The sequence below is a fragment of the Callorhinus ursinus genome, unplaced genomic scaffold (genome assembly GCF_003265705.2).
Source record: "Callorhinus ursinus isolate GAN/ISIS: 27379988/994484 unplaced genomic scaffold, GSC_fseal_2.0 scaffold15, whole genome shotgun sequence".
NCBI classification, from domain to species: Eukaryota; Metazoa; Chordata; class Mammalia; order Carnivora; family Otariidae; genus Callorhinus; species Callorhinus ursinus.
The window spans coordinates 24,045,006-24,057,236 of NW_027397077.1; positions in this window are offsets into that span (position 1 = coordinate 24,045,006).

Here is a 12,231-nt window from a genome sequence, read left to right on the forward strand (position 1 = left end):
AACCAGTTAAGAAAAGATGAGCTACAGGCTGGTAGAAAATATTAACAAACCACCTATCTGACAAAGGGTTCCTATCTAGAATACATAGGAAACTCTGAAAAACTCATGATTAAAAACAAACACTGGTAAAGTACTGGTGAGGATGTGGAAAGACTAGGTCACACATACATTGCTAGTGGAATGTAAAGTAGTACAGCCACTCCCGAAAAATAATTTACATTTTCTAAAAAAAAAAAGAACCCCCAAAACAAAATACACACATATTTATCGTAAGACCCAGCAATTGCATTCCTGGGCATTTGTCACAGAGAAATGAAAACCTAATGTTCACATCAAAAACTTGTATGTAATTGTTCATAGCAACTTTATTTATTATAGCCAAAAGCTGGAAGCAGTCAAATTATGCCTTAGTAGGTAAATGGCTAAACAAATTGTGGTCCATTCATACCCTGGAATACTACTCACCAAAAAAAAAAAAAAAAAAAAAGATATTGATACATACCAACCTGGATGGATTTCAAGGGCATTGAGCTGCATTTTTAAGGAGATGGAAAATAGATTAGTGGTTGTTAAAGGTTAGGAATGGAGGGTGGCAGAGGTGGTGGTGTGACTTAGAAGGGTAATTATGAGGGAGATTGTTGTGTAACGAAATAATTTTAATATCTAAAACTGCACACACACACATTGTACCAGTGTTGAATTCCTGGTTTTGATACTATGCTGTAATTATGTCAGATGGAACCAGTGGGTGATCTGGGTGAAAAAGACAAGAGACCCATCTCTCTGTATTATCCCTGAAAATTCTATAATTATTTCTAAATAAAAACTTAAAAAAGCAAATCCGAAGGGAACCATTCACCCTGGTGGGCCTAGATTTTCAACATGCCATTTTGCTAACAACTCTGTTAAAGAGTCAAGTTTCCTCTTTATCCATTCATCGGTCGATGGACATATTGGATCTTTCCATAGTTTGGCTATTGTGGACATTGCTGCTATAAACATCAGGGTGCATGTACCCTTTTGGAGCCCTACGTTTGTTACCTTTGGGGTAAATACCCAGTAGTGCAATTGCTGGCTCATATGGTAGCTCTATTTTCAACTTTTTGAGGAAACACCATACTGTTTTCCAGAGTGGCTGCACCAGCTTGCATTCCCACCAACAGTGTAGGAGGGTTCCCCTTTCTCCGCATCCCCGCCAACATCTGTTGTTCCCTGACTTGTTAATTTTAGCCATTCTGACTGGTGTGAGGTGGTATCTCATTGAGGTTTGGATTTGAATTTCCCTGACGCTGAGCGATGTTAGGCACTTTTTCATGTGTCTGTTGGCCATTTGGATGTCTTCTTTGGAAAAATGTCTGTTCATGTCTTCTGCCCATTTCTTGATTGGATTATTTGTTCTTTGGGTGTTGAGTTGGATAAGTTCTTTATAGATTTTGGATACTAGCCCTTTATCTGATATGTCATTTGCAAATATCTTCTCCCATTCTGTTGGTTATCTTTTGGTTTTGTGGACTGTTTCCTTTGCTGTGCAAAAGCTTTTTTCTTGATGAGGTCCCAATGGTTCATTTTTGCCCTTGCTTCCCTTGTCTTTGGCAATGTTTCTAGGAAGAAGTTGCTGCGGCTGAGGTCGAAGAGGTTGCTGCCTGTGTTCTCCTTTAGGGTTTTGATGGACTCCTGTCTCACATTGAGGTCTTTCAACAATTTGGAGTCTATTTTTGTGTGTGGTGTAAGGAAGTGGTCCAGTTTCATTCTTCTGCATGTGGCTGTCCAATTTTCCCAACACCATTTGTTGAAGAGACTGTCTTTTTTCCATTGGACATTCTTTCCTGCTTTGTCGAGGATTGGTTGACCATAGAGTTGAGGGTCCATTTCTGGGCTCTCGATTCTGTTCCATTGATCTATGTGTCTGTTTTTGTGCCAGTACCATACTGTCTTGATGATGACAGCTTTGTAATAGAGCTGGAAGTCTGGAATTGTGATGCCGCCAGCTTTGCTTTGCTTTTTCAACATTCCTCTGGCTATTCAGAGTCTTTTCTGGTTCCATACGAATTTTAGGATTATTTGTTCCATTTCTTTGAAAAAAGTGGATGGTATTTTGATGGGGATTGCATTGAATGTGTAGATTGCTCTAGGTAGCATTGACATCTTCACAATATTTGTTCTTCCAATCCATGAGCATGGAACGTTTTTCCATTTCTTTGTGTCTTCCTCAATTTCTTTCATGTGTATTTTATAGTTTTCTGAGTACAGACTCTTTTCCTCTTTGGTTAGATTTATTCCTAGGTATCTTATGGTTTTGGTTGCAAGAAGATGTGGTGTGTATACACACACACACACACACGCACGCACACACACACACACACACACACACACACACACACAATGGAATATTATGCAGCCATCAAAAGGAATGAAATCTTGCCATTTGCACTGACGTGGATGGAACTGAAGGGTATTATGCTGAGCAAAATAAGTCAATCAGGGAAAGACATGTATCATATGGCCTCACTGATATGAGGAATTCTTAATCTCAGGAAACAAACTGAGGGTTGCTGGAGTGGTGGGGGGTGGGAGGGATGGGGTGCCTGGGTGATAGACATTGGGGAGGGTATGTGCTATGGTGAGCGCTGTGAATTGTGTAAGACTGTTGAATCACAGACCTGTACCTCTGAAACAAATAATACATTATATGTTAAAAAAAAAAGAAGAAGAAGAAGAAGATAGCAGGAGGGGAAGAATGAAGGGGGGATATCGGAGGGGGAGATGAACCATGAGACACTGTGGACTCTCAAAAACAAACTGAGGGTTCTAGAGGGGAGGTGGGGTGGGGAGATTGGTTAGCCTGGTGATGGGTATTAAAGAGGGCACGTTCTGCATGGAGCACTGGGTGTTATGCACAAACAATGAATCATGGAACACTACATCAAAAACTAATGATGTAATGTATGGTGATTAACATAACATTAAAAAAAAAAAAGAGTCAAGTTTCCTGAGAATGATCTGCCTACCTTTCAAAGCATCTTAGATTCTAATGGAAAAATTAACTACATGTCTCAGTCAGTATCTTGGGACTGTCTGGACAACTAAATTTCAGATACAATTGGAGGATGAAAACTGCAGGAAAATTGAAACTGATGTGCTTTAGTATCTTAACCTCCCATTAGATGAACTCTGATTTATTCTGAAGTGACTGAATCAATGTATCTCTTGAATACATCTGATGTATAAAGGCATCTTTAGCAATTGATCTGTACCACACCACAGCTATTCTAATGATCAGAAAAAAAAATTTTTTTTTTGATTCTTGATTCTTCCTCCTTTTAAACTGTGAACCAAAGAGTTACTATTGCTTTTACATGTGCAGCAAAAAGCTAAAGCAGGACTCATACATTACACCTGATCAAAGGTTTAATTATGTCATTGGGTACTTTTACCAACAAAGGCTTTACTTTGATTCAATACATCAACATCCACTATGGTCCCTCCATGGGGATTCTATAAAATAGAGCTTGGTTTGATAATTTGTCTTTCTGCTATCTACATTTTATTCCAAACACAGTCATTAGCACTGATTTGATATTGCATATGACAATACTTACTATGTTTCTGACAAGAACTTTTCAGACAGAAACTTAAAGGGAATTTTCCTTTGTTAGAGAAAGGTTGTGACAAACTAGAATGGGGATACTTATTGAAAAACATATGTGGCTTTAAGTCTCCATTGGAGATCAAATTAGGCATCTTTTTCTCTCAGGCCTTAATTTTGTCATTGTTTTTTCTGGCCTAAGCAGTAGCCCAGCTTTAAGGGATACCTTTCTCTACCCTGAAGAAATCTTGGACGGGCCAAGGAACTCTTGTGTTTTTGCAATCAAGTCAGAAGGCAGTTGGTTATCACATGTAGAGCAGCAGAACCAGAGAGATTTCCCCCCCGGCGCTGCCCCTCCTCCTTTTAGCCATGAAAACAACCTCTTCCTACCTAATAGCATCCTGTGGGCTCCTGTTTTCTGCTGAGACAGCATCTTGGCAATTGGGATGATGTTCCATTAAACTCGAAGACACGTACTTCCTTATTTTACCAGTCTTGCTGACTATACTTCACATAATGTCTTTTTACTCAAATCAATTAGTGTCTTATCAAATTTTTAGTTAAGTAATTGTCATTTAAATTTATTTACTTTCTAAGAACTCAAATCCCCAGTTCTGGACAGTCTTATGTAATTACAAAATTAATTATAGCATTAGGCTCCAAATCTCTTTCCTTGTGATATTTATTATCACTACCCTGATAAAGCTGTATTTTTATACTGCCTTCTCTGGGGGGAGGGGGTTTTGAAGCCTTTGAAGCCATGAGAATGACTTGGGGTTTCTGACATTACTATTTCCTAACATTTACTCTCATATTACAGTCCTCTGGGGCACCTGGGTGGCTCAGTTGGTTGAGCAGCTGCCTTCAGGTTGGGTCATGATCCTGAAGTCCCAAGATCGAGTCCGACATCGGGATCCCTGCTCAGCGGGGAGTCTGTTTCTCCCTCTGACCCTCCCCCCTCATGTGCTCTTTCTCTCATTCTCGCTCTCTCAAATAAATAAATAAAATCTTTTTAAAAAAATTATAGTCCTCTGAAAAAGGCAAGGTAGGAACATAACAAACTCTGATAACATCTATGAGTATTCAGGATGGCTTTTCATTTTTTTCTAAGACTCACTCTGTTCCTCTGGAAGATACTGGGACTATGTTGTTCCTTACTCATAGTCAGTGTTCATTAACATCAGTTCCTTTTCTTTATCTAGCAATTTCTGTATATTGGAGCCAAAGATTTCTTAGACTTGCATCAAAACCTAGAATGTGGGGGATCAGACAGAAAGGTAACGGATGAATTCTGATAGCTACACAACACGCTTTCCAAACATTCAGATACATGATAACTCTGAGTTGGTGGGACTTATTTGAGAGAGCAAGTTGAATGAGTGGTCATCTCAGAGAGTTTTAACACTTAAACAGAATGTCATATCTAGCTATCTTGATTGTCTTCCTTGCCCTGGAATAATTCGATTTAAGTTAGAATGACCAAGCAAGCCAATATCCAAAGGGAAACCAGTTGGAAATTAAACACATTAATAAACCTGCCTCAGAAAAGGACATTGTGAAGGAGGAAGTTAAAACCACAAATTGTTTTCCCCTTTAGCATTTTATATATGAGACATATGTGTATATTTTAATTGAATGGGATTATAGTAGAAATAAGTCAATGCTATTTTAATGGTTCCATAATAATTCATTGCTTGCAGATATGATAATATATTTAATCACCCCTCCTTATAATAATGTTTTATTCTGAAGTATTTTAAGACTCACAAGAAGTTAAAAAATTAGTAGAGTTTATCTGTACCTTTTACACAATGTTAAAACCAGAAAATTGATGGTGGTATAATTGGTCCTCATTATTCATGGGTTCTGTATTTGTGAATTTGTCTGCTTGCTAAAATTTATTTGTATCCCCAAAATCAGTATTCACAGAGCATTCACAGTCATTTGGACAGGTGCCTACACAGAGTGGTAAAAAATCTGAGTTGCCAATGTAAAACCTCACAGCTGAGGTTGAATACAGGAATTCTTTGCCTTCTTGTTTCAGGTCCTATAGAGTAAATAAGAGTCCTTTCTTCAATCTGCTTAGCATCACATTTTCCTGGCATTTTTGAGCTTTTTGTTGGTGATTGCACTGTTTGAGATGGACTCCAAGCATAGTACTGAAGTGCTGGCTAGTGCTTCTAAGCACAAGAAGGCTGAGATTTACCCAGGAGAAAATACATGTGTTAAATAAGCTTTGTTCCAGCATGAGTTTGGCCAGGAGTTCAATGTTAATCAACATTATTGTATTAAATAAGGTGTCTTTATTTTTAAAGATGTTATTTATTTATTTGTTTATTTAGAGAGAGCAAGAGTTGGGGGATGGGCAGAGGGCGAGGGAGAGAGAGAATCCCAAGTAGACTCAAGCACTGAGTACAGAGCCCAACGTGGGGTTCAATCTCATAGCCCTGAGATCATGACCTGGCCAAAATCAAGAGTCAGATGCTTAACCGACTAAGCCACCCAGGCACCTCCACATAAGGTGTCTTTAAACAGAGACATACATAACATAAGGTATTGTATTGATTGGTTGACGAAAATGTGACCAAGAGGCCCACAGAAACGTAGCCCTACATACCCATAGGAACAATGATATAGTACTCATTAACGTAGTGTTCATGGAGACTTCATAGATAAAAGCTACCATGAATACAATAACCATCTGTACAATGCTGGTGAGTATGTAGAGTAAATGGATCTCCTCCACATTAGCTGGTTGGAATGTAAAATGGTTATACAATTTTGAAAAAGTTTAGCAACCTTTCTTACAAAGTTAAACATACACTTACCATAGAACCCAGTAACTGGGTATTTATCACAGAGAAATGAAAAATTTGTACATGCACCTTTGAATTTGTAGATTTATGTCTTTTGCCAAATTTGAGAGGTTTTCAGCCATATTCTTGAGCGCCATATTCTTTTTCCTCTCCTTATGGGATTCTTAGGGGATGAATATTAGATCTCTTGTTCTTTTATCACAGGCCCCTGAGGCTCAGTTTATTTTATTTCAAGCTGCTACTTCTCTGTGGCTCAGATTGGATGATTTCTATTGATCTGTCTTTAAGTTAACTGACTTTTTTCCCTATCTCCTTTCATTTTTTGCTATGAAACACATCCATTGAAGCTCTTCTTAAAAATCTCACTTACTATACTTTTCAGTTCTAAAATTTCAATTAAGTTCTTTATATCTTCTACTTTATTGTTGAGATAGTCTTTTTTTTGAGATAGTCTATTTTATAATTTGTTTCAAGAGTGTCATAATTTCCTGTTGGACCATTTTTATGGCAGCTGCTTAAAAATCCTTGTCTGAAAATTGCAGCATCTGTGTCATCCCAATGTTGACATCTGCTAAGGATATTTTCTTATTTGAGTTGAGATTTTTCTGTTCTTGATATGACGAGTAATTTTGGACTGTATCCTGGACATTTTGAATATTTTATTATCAAACTCTGGGTCCCATTTAAATCTATTTTGACAGCTAGTCAACCTATGAGGTTCAAAATGTATGTCCTGGCTCACTCTTGTGGGTTGTGGTTGAAATGTCAATTTAGCTTATAAAGCCTCTGCAGTGCTATTTTCTTCCACCTTACTTGTGTGTTGGTGACAGGATTCAACACTGTAGTATTCTCAGTTTGGGATGGGGAGTGGGAGATATGCCTCATTACCTCAGAGTGAGGACAAAAGACAGGGTTTTATGTACCGACACATGTGAGGGAGAAGGTGGGGTCATCTTGTCCTTGCAGAAGGGATGGAATCAAAATTCTGTCACAGGCTACACAGGGCAGGGATGCCTGTTCATTACTGTTGTAGTGAGGTGGGGGTTGAAGTCAGAGTTTTGCCCACAGGGGAAGAGCATTTTCTCATTACATTGTATGGGAAACAGAGGATTCAGAGTTCTGCCCACATCCTCTGGAGGAAGGGGTGTTGCCTCATTATTGTAGGGGATGTGAAAGACAGGCCTCTGCCCATAGATCTACACAGGCGAGGGGCACACCTGCTTGTTCCTGCCAGAGGGTAGTGAAAGTCCAATTCATCCACAGGCCCTGCAGGGGAGGGATTGACTCAACACCGTAAAAGAGAAGGATAAAGGACAGGGTTCTAGCTGCAGACTGCCCTGCTACAGTATCCACTGGGTTAAAGGATGGCTGCAGATGGTTTTCATAGTGTTCATTCAAGACAGGCAGATGATTAAAGATTTCTGCATGGTGGAATTGTTCTCTTCCCAGTTGCTTGCACAAAAGAAGGTAGGTTCTTAGGAGGGTTAATTTTGTCTGCACTCTGGCTTTTCTGGGTTGTGGACTTCTCCAGGGCCTCACCTAGGATACACAGGAAACAAGGAAAGAAGGGAGGAAGCAATGGAGGGAGAAAGAAAAGGAAGGAAGAAGGGAGGGAAAGGAAGAAAAGAAAACCAGGACCTTACTGCTAGGTTGTTCTTTGAGTCTCAAGGTCCCTAGCAAGTCTGCCTCTCCTCCATCTTGGAGTCTTCTGCTAAGTGATTTATGTGTTTTGTAATTAGCAGAAGAAGGAAAATGGAATAGACCTTGCCCAGCACCAAAAGTACAGCCCCTTTTGATGGTTATTTAGGATTTTTTTATTTTTGCTGTTACAAACAATTCTGTGATTCGTATTCTTGCTCATGCCACTTGGCCTTTTAATTCCTTAAATTCCCAGAAGTAGAAATCTTGAGTCAGGAAGTATTACATTGCTAAAGCTCTTGAGATGCAGTGTGTACAGTGTATCACTACACCCCTGCAACTCTCGTTAAATGTTCTCTTCCTTTTTTAATATTGGGCAAACTGATAGGTGAAAGACTATTTTGTCTCTACTATTCAACAAAAACTGCAAACCATTATCATTTTTGTATTTCTTCTTTTGTGAATTATCACACCGTTTATTAACTTTACTATTGAGGTGTTTGTATTTTACTTACCAATTTGTAAAAGCTTTGTATATGTGGCTACTCACATTTTTTTTTTTTGGCCATATAGGCTGTAACTATGATTCCCAGTCTGACTTTTCATTTGGTTTATGGGGTTTTGCCATGTGCAAAGTTTTGCTTTTTACGTAGTCAGATCTATCAATTTTTACAAATATTTTTCTAATGAGTAGACATGGCTTCCAGGTCCTACCTTGAGCCTGAGTAAACTTCTTCCCCATTTTTCACTCCTTTTTGCACTTTTTTATCATGTTAGTCACCACACAGTACATCATTAGTTTTTGATGTAGTGTTCCATGCTTCATTGTTTGTGTATAACACCGGGTGCTCCACGTAATATGTGCCCTCCTTAATACCCATCACTGGGCTCACCCATCCCCCCATCCCTCCCCTCTAAAACCCTCAGTTTGATTCCCAGAGTCCATAGTCTCTCCTGGTTCGTCTCTCCCTCTGATTTCCCCCCCCCTTCATTTTTCCCTTCCTTCTCCTAATGTCCTCCATGCTATTCCTTATGTTCCACAAATAAGTGAAACCAAATGATAATTGTCTTTCTCTGACTTACTTCACTTAGCATAATCCCCTCCAGTTCCATCCATGTTGATGAAAATGTTGGGTATTCATCTTTTCTGATGGCTGAGTAATAGTCCATTGTATATATGGACCACATCTTCTTTATCCATTCGTCTGCTAAAGGGCATCTCAGCTCCTTCCACAATTTGGCTGTTGTGGACATTGCTGCTATGAACATTGGGGTGCATATGGCCCTTCTTTTCACTCCATCTGTATCTTTGGGGTAAATACCCAGGAGTACAATTGCTGGGTCATAGGGTAGCTGTATTTTTTATTTTTTGAGGAACCTCCACACTGTTTTCCAAAGTGGCTGTACCAACTTGCATTCCCACCAATAGTGTAAGAGGGTTCCCCTTTCTCCACAACCTTTCCAACATTTGTTGTTCTTGTCTTGTCAATTTTTGCCATTCCAACTGGTGTAAGGTGGTATCTCAATGTGGTTTTGATTTGAATTTCCCTGATGGTTAATGATGTTGAACAGTTTTTCATGGTCTGTTAGCCATTTGTATGCCTTCTTTGGAGAAGTGTCAGTTCATGTCTTCTACCCATTTTTTGACTTAATTACTTTTTTGAGGGAGGGGTTGAGTTTGAGAAGTTCATTGAGATAAAAAGCTCTGCACAGCGAGGGAAACAGTCAACAAAACGAAGAGACAACCCGCAGAATGGGAGAAGATATTTGCAAATGACACTACAGATAAAGGGCTGATATCCAAGATCTATAAAGAACTTCTCAAACTCAACACACTTTTTGCATTTGAGATGTCAGGAAGGAAAAGAAAAATGAGCTTGGCTCTCTTTAAACCACCAGAAGAAGAATGTAGTAACACAAGAGGAAGACCTTTGACACTACTTTTTTGTGTAATCAGAGATGAAATGAGTCTTCCACAAACACACTCAAATGTCTTTCTACTTAACTCTCACTGACCACAACCCAAGTGCCTACATCACCAAATCAGAGCCACTTGTGGTGATTTTCCCACAGGCAAAGCCCTGTTCCCCTGAGAATGGCAGACACGGCATCTTATAGAGAGCCCTTCCCTATTCCCACTCTTTGTCTGAGCTCCAGTAGTGAATCAGGAGAGACAGTGATTGAAATAGCATATGGCAGCATCAAATACCAATTGTTCTGATTTTGACGTTTCAGGAGTTGTCACTAACTTTTTCTCAAGCTGAGACTTACTGGTTTTACTCCAGTTTCTTTACTGTGGCATTAAGAATCTGTTTCAGTCCTCTGTGAGATATATAGCACTCATACATATTTAAATATGCCAAAGTATTGTCCTCATTCCTATTTCAACCCATGCCCCCACTGAGCTGACCTAAGCATTCTGCTCTATTGATTTGTGTGTGAGTGAGAGAAAAATGATGGATTATTTTTTATGTTTTCTTTTCAGTTATTGCAATGCTAAAATTGCAAGGACATGATTTTATTTTCTATGATGTCTGTGAATGGTCTATAAAACACTGAATGTTAAACTTAATATATGTAACAAAGCAAGGGTGAAGATGAAATTCAAAAAGAGGGCAGGAAGTTCAGAGACCCAAGCTGAACTACTGAGAGTAGGGTTTCAAATTTGGAAGTAGAGGACCAAAGTTCATTTGCAGGCTTCCATTCCTTGGTCATTAATTACAGTTACTCAATTAATAATTCAGTGTCCTGAACTATTCCGATAACTCCTCATTAAGAGGATCAAAGCTGATAATTAAAGGATAGGTCAGAGACCCTATCCACAGAGAGCAAAGGCCCAAATGAGCAATGTGAAAGACGTATCATTTCACATTCCTAACATGTGAGCAGGCGATGAATATTGATGGCACCAAATAGGAGAGAAAGGGACTAACATATGAGCTTACAGAGCTCTGCTTTGTTCACAGTCCAAAATCAATACTACAAAGACTGCCCAACATGCTTCAGTAACTGTTCATCAATTATTTACAGGCCTCTTTTGTTCAAAGTTTCTGTTTACAAGATTACTTGAAGATGAACTTGAAAGAACAGTGTTTGTGTGTATGGGCGGCATTGGTCATCTCAGGTTGCAGATTCAGATCAAGGTACCTGTGTGCGGCATCCTTCTGTCCAGTGCTGCTTCAACTTCTATGAGATTTGCATTACAGTTCCAAGACATTTACCTGTCCACGAAGGAAGCACAAGCATTTTCAATATCCTACCTGACAGCCAAGGTCAAGTGAAAGCAATGCTCCTTGAGTTATTTTCCACATTTGTCCTTGTTCTGCTTTTTCAAAGTTCCCACTGTCTTGGAAACAAGGAGAAAACTCTTTAAGATCTGTTCTTACTTGGTCCTAATTCTCTGTCAGTTGTGTCTTCTTAAACTTTATGCCCAGTTTTGAGGGGAGGGTATGCTGTTTGATTCTTTTTTACGAGGTTATTACCTGGACCACAAATTACTCATAAAAGAGGAACAACTTCATCAAGAACTTATAATATTTGCTAATCAACATGCTGAGCTTTTTTTGAGACAAAATTCTTTTTAAAATCTCCTGTGAGATATAGTTATTATTATAACCCTTTTATAGATAAACTGAAACTTACAGGGTAGAAAGCTGTGACAGTAAGTAGTAGAGCTGATCATCAAACTTGGTTTTGTTTGCCTCCAGCACCTCTTTCTCACTATCTTATACTGTTGCAATGAAACTCCTAAAAAAAATGTCTTGTTCGTCCGTTGTGTAGAACAGGAATTAGCAAACTTTTCTGTAAAGGTTGAAAGAGCCAATTTTTTAGGCTTTGTGGACCCTGTGGGCTCTGTCACAATCAATCAACTCTGCTGTACCAGTGCAAAAGCAGCCAGAGATGATACCTAAACAGATGCCCAGGATGTGTTCCAATAAGTCTTTATTTACAAAAACATCCAGGCTGGTTTTGAGCCTAGAGGCTGGAGTTTGTCAACCCCTACAGTAGGAGAATCCACGTGCTTTGGGTACAACTCTTAGTGCTTTGCCTATTTCAGAGACACCCGAAATGGTAAAGTTAGTTAGCATTGGATTCAGTAAGTCCTCAATAGCCCATGACAAAGAATTCTGTGAGGAAATTTCTTCAGGTCCTGGAAGATTTATCTGTGAAATAGGTACTTTGGTAAGGTTG